At 40.9% G+C, this 5,445-nt stretch overlaps 1 long non-coding RNA gene across 1 annotated transcript; it reads left to right on the forward strand.

Moving 5' to 3' along the window:
- Positions 1-794: 794 nt before the first annotated feature.
- On the forward strand, positions 795-1,564 carry LOC127614253 (uncharacterized). Its single transcript, XR_007966436.1, has 2 exons — positions 795-959; positions 1,035-1,564. It is a non-coding gene; the product is annotated as an uncharacterized LOC127614253 (long non-coding RNA).
- Positions 1,565-5,445: the final 3,881 nt, after the last annotated feature.

Raw genomic sequence — 5,445 nt, forward strand, 5'->3', positions numbered from 1 at the left:
CAGTACTCACAAATACTGCTGAATAACTTTTACAATTGAAAAAAGTGCATTTTTTAACACTAATTAAACCTCAGTATTTCTCTAACTACAGTAACATGTTCACAAAGCAATTATAATGTTAACATCTTTCTTATATGCTAGCTCTATTTGCTGCTATGCTAATCAAGCACTAACCTAAAATTGTTTGCACAAAAAAAGTGTTTTTCTGATAAGATGACTAAGTGTTGTGTTGGTACTGACAAACTCCATTATGTCTAAAAACGTGAAAAATAAAACAGACTACATCAAACTGTCAGCCAAAATGTTCAACATGCACAATATTCAAACCCAAAGCAAATCACTTCACAGTGATGTTCATATAAAAATATGGTTTAAATATCTTCCTAACCTTCTTGAGTGTTGATTTTCGGGCCCAATCATGTAAAATTGTGTAAAAAAAAAAACAAAAATGGCCCCGAAAATCTCTGTTTCCCTAATTACTTCCGCTTCTAACTCTGGAAACGTTTTTCTTTTTACTTTAAAGTGGCTTACCCTAATTAGAGTCCTTTGTTGAATCTTGGTGAGTTATTGCGCCTTTTGCTGCTGTGAATGCTTGCTCTGGTGTAAGCGAGCCACATGCTAAACTAGCGATACGTCACACAAGCCATAATTCTTCTTCTGCTTCCATTTCTTCTTCTTTCTTTTGGGGTTTGGCAAATAAATTTGGTGCATTACGTCCGGTTACCAGAAGGTTGCGGGAATGCACCAAAATTATTTGCAAACTGCCAAGAGAAAGTAGAAGAAATGGAAGCGGAAAAAGAAATAGAAGTCAACGAATGTGTGACATGGCGAGCACCGATGATTAGGGAATGACAATTTCGGGAACGAGCTGTCCTGTTTTTGGTCTCGATTTTTGAAAAATAAATTTCCCTCAAAAATGTGATTCATACTATGAAGTGACTGATAATGCGAAAAATATGGTAATGGGATTCAACGGTGCTGCTTATTTATTCGACCTTGGTCTTTGAGGCTTACGTCTTTCCTTCAGTCTTCAGTCTTACAGTGGTGTAGAATCTTACCTCCAGGGAGGCATGACGCTGGAGAAGATGAACGAGGCACACCTCTGTAATCATCCGCTCGGAGGTGAAACGCCGTCATCTTTGTCTTCTTCTGTCTGACCTCGGTGACCTCAAGAGATGATCTGATGCCATGAAAGAAAACCCCAAAGGAGCAAAGTCGTACGATGTGTGGAGAACATAACACCTGCATACTGGGCAGTGATCAAACACAGAACGTTTGCCTCAAGCAAGTCACTGATACTCAACGTTGTGCAGATCGGCGGCTCTATTGAGAGGGTGGTGTCAAATTTAGCAGCTCACCTTTTGGATTTTAACCATAAAATAACATTTGCCATTTTTGCGTAAAATGACTAAATGGATTTATTGTCGCTTTAATGAGCACCGCAAATGGGCTGTGCAATTTAGAATTATAACACAACAGTACAGAGAACCAATTTTTGTGGTGTGACGTTTGTGAATTCACCTTTTCACCCATTTTTTAATTTTATTAAAACATTTTTAGGAAACCCATCCTCCGTTATTTGTCTTAAAAATTGCCAATTGACTGTTTTTGTGCTCACGTCAAAGTAGTGACTGGATTACTTTGGCGCCATCTAATGACATCTCTGTGTCAAGGAAAAATGTTTCATTGATTTGAGGAACTTCATTTAGACGAGACAATGTTTTGCCGCCATCTTGTAATATGTTAGTGCCGTGGAACTATGTTGAAGGAAGTGGAGGAGTTTCATTTAGACAAAAGTAGTGCTTAGCTGCCATTTTGTGGCACCAGAAGAAATCAGACACTTTTTGGGGTGGAGTTTCAGTTGCTCAGTTGAGGTAAAGCTCACTCTCTAGCCACTCCCGAGACACTGCTGCTCTGTTCATACATGAATAGACAAACTCCTTCTTGTGCCGCTTGTCCTTCAGTTGGCAATGTAGGCCGCTGCATGTGCGCCATTGTATGTGTTTACACACCACCTAATGTGTGGGCCAACACAAACACGCCTCATGTCGGCCGCAGGCTTTATTCTGACACGCAAAACACTCAATTTGTCATTAGAGCTCACTTACAAGGAAGTGAGCTCTTTGCAAATTCCAACCAAAAATGTGTGTAACACAACCTCTTTATACTTTCTTTTTTTTTTGCTTTTTGTGTAAGTGAAAGGTGGTCATTGCACACAATGCATGTTAAGTAGAGTCAGCCATGTTGGGCATTTTTTGGTAAATAACTTCTTAAGTCACTGATCCCCAAACTGTTTGAATGGGTTAAGTTTTTCCAAGCGCCTTTCCCAAACTTTTCCCACGGAATGCGAAACATACCTTTGTCTAAAATGCCTGGATAAGATGAAAAATTCCGATTGGCTCAAGCCCAACCCCTGATTGATTATTGGGAGTCTTGTCTGCATACTTTTGTCCACATAATGTAGGTGCATTATGCGGTGTGCATACATCATGGCTATTTGGGGCTGATGTCATGCAGTCTCGCAATGTCCTGACAATACACTCCTTGAGTTTCTTTGCGGCCCCTTGCAAAGAGGCCCTGCTTTTTTGTGCACCCTTCCAGCCTACACAAGCCTTACAGCTTTTGTCGAACCCAACGAACCGGTCTGCTCTGGCTAAGCACCAGAATACAGGCCAAATCCCAAGCAAAAGAAAGAAGACGGGATTTGAGAGAAAAGGGGGATTGGAAGAGAAAGTAAAACAAGTCATTTGTCTCCATTTCCTGATGAACACCAAGTTCACTAAGTACTTGCTAATGACACAATCAACATCTCATTTTCGTTTAAAGAAATGTCAGTCAAAAGGCAAGCTTTGCCAGATTCTAAGGGGAGTGATTCTCAAACTGTGGTATTTAACCTCTTGTGGTATGGTAAAAAAAAAAAAATCACAGAATTAATGGTAGTTTGGTGTAATGAAGGATGTGAGTTTTAAAACTGCTAGCAAGGCATGTAGGACAGCTAGCCAGACTTCACTAATCCCTCTGCCCTTGAGTCTCTGACCAAAACGAACGTGTTCACTAGCAAAACAAACGTGGCTATTAATAATGCCATTGGATTCCGAAAGTGCAAAGATGGGATAAATAGTCACAGGGGACCAATATGTAGTGTCAACAACGTAGCAGTGCTAGCAGTACTAAGCTAGCTTTAGCCCTATAAACAAGCAGACGTTCGCCACGGCTATTACATTTTTAGCATGACTCAATCGTAATGGAGTGCTAGTATGACATTAGATGTCATATATTTGAAGGTTTTTGTTAAATTTTCAAGCAATTAGATGTCAAAAGGAGTGAAAAATGTATTGTACCCGTTGAGGAATATATTTGCATTTACCGGTACTCTTTTAGAACTGCAATTAACTTGTATTCATTATTAAGTACTTTGCTATTTTCTGGTATATATACTGTACATATAGACACACACGGAATAAAACCTCTTTCTAGTTTTTGAAGAACATTTGGACACTTCTGTTTTATAATTTGTTGTCATTATAGCGGTACTTGGGAGAGCTTAGTAGATGTGAAGCGGTAGTTGGGGTAAAAAGTTTGAGAACCACTGCTCTATGGCAGATGAGATACTCCTGAAAGATTAATTTCCCAGCAGCCCAGAGGACCACCCTGTACCCCCCCGCCCCATCCTTCCTACTCTTCATTTCCCCCCTTGTTGACTCAGCTCCGCCAGGTCCTGCTATCAATTTACGAACGGGAGGAGGAGACCCGATTTACGGTAAGGCTCTTCTGGACCACATGCATGACTGAGAATGGCAGGAAATGGACATTGAGAAGGTTTGAATCATTGTTGTTTAGCGTTCCACAAGCAGAACATGAAATCAGTTAAAAGCAATCGGTCAATTAAGCTGGACTGTTTTCAGAATTTCTGTGATTCTCTGACTCAGCATGCTGTACGGCGGAGCTGGGTGGTGCATGGGAACAAAAAGTCAACCTAAGAAACTGTCTTTAGATGTCGAACCTGTTTACGAGTCACAAATTCAGAGATGTGTTTACAGACAAAAACGTAGATTTTAGAGTGCCTCGTTGTTGTGGCATGAAAAAGCTGCTAAACGAAGTAGCATCTATTTTTCAAGTCATGGTAGTGGCAGTTGACAGTTGAGCAGGGCGTGGTCTCAGTGCATTTCGTGGACATGTTCTCAGTGAACAACTTGATTTTTCTTGGTCATAAGGCTTCATTTAATATAAATAATATTAATATAAAATATAATAATATACTTAGTTCTTTCTAATTTGAATTTTCAGTTTATTTCAAGTTGAAGCCGATGTAATATGCATGGTCAGAAAATGTAATTCAGAGACTCTTTCAAGTTCCACTGGCAAAAGCTCAAACCCATAATTTAAATAATAGCCTCATCATTATGTTGCAGCTCACTGATGACCCCCTGCCATGCAACCACACAAAGGTATGTACTGTATAACCAAAGGCAATTTAAAACCTTAGAAAGTCTGCCGTGATGGACGAGGTACGTTTGTGATGCAGTTTTTATAGCCTGCCGTTAACCAAACGTGCCTTGTGCAGCAAGGGCTAATAACACTAATCGGCACATGATGTGGGTTGAGCCGTAAACAGACAGCAGAAAACGGATGATAGGAGTGTTTAAGAAAAGACGACTACAAACGTATAGGTTTTCACTGTTTAAATCAGAGTTCAACTAAACAGTGCCCCAAATTGCAAATGGTAGAGTCCCTGTTTATATTATTCCCCCTGTCCAAAATCAAGAATGGCATGATTACATTGTCTCACTGTATATGAGCCCGGAAGAGGCCCGCTAGCGAACAAATGGATGGACAAACTAACACAGCACTCACACTTTTTGGAAAAACATTTGTTTCTCTGTTTTGCCGTTTGAGTGTTCACACCCCTAAAACAACGATGGTACAACCGTAGGGTCTTAGGTTGTCTAATTCCTATTGTCTACTTATATTTGCACTTACTAAACACACCCTCCTCCAGTGACCCAGTGAACCCTGACCTTTTGTGGGGTACTAGGCCTTTTGTTGGCAAGTTACATTACTGACAACCATGCGCGCTTATTGTCCACACAGCCTAGTGAGTTTATCGTTTAGCCTTGGCTGTGGACACACCATGTCCAACTTTTCTCTCAGTGTCACTCCTAATTAGATCAATAATCTTCAGGGGGGAGGGGGGGCGGGGCGTTCGACTGGTGAGCGTGTTAGCCTCACAATGCAGAGGTGCAGGGTTCGATTCCGGCTCCGGCCTTCCTCGGTGGAGTTTGCATGTTCTCCTCGTGGGTTTTCTCTGGGTAATCCGGTTTCTTCCCACATTCCAAAAAACATGCACGGCATATTAATGGGTCACAGTAAATTGTCCCTACGTGTGAATATGAGCGCATATGGTTGTTCGTCGTGTGTGATGACACACCGTTTGGCAACTTTAAC

Source organism: Hippocampus zosterae, chromosome 14 (genome assembly GCF_025434085.1).
Source record: "Hippocampus zosterae strain Florida chromosome 14, ASM2543408v3, whole genome shotgun sequence".
In the NCBI taxonomy this organism is placed as follows: Eukaryota; Metazoa; Chordata; class Actinopteri; order Syngnathiformes; family Syngnathidae; genus Hippocampus; species Hippocampus zosterae.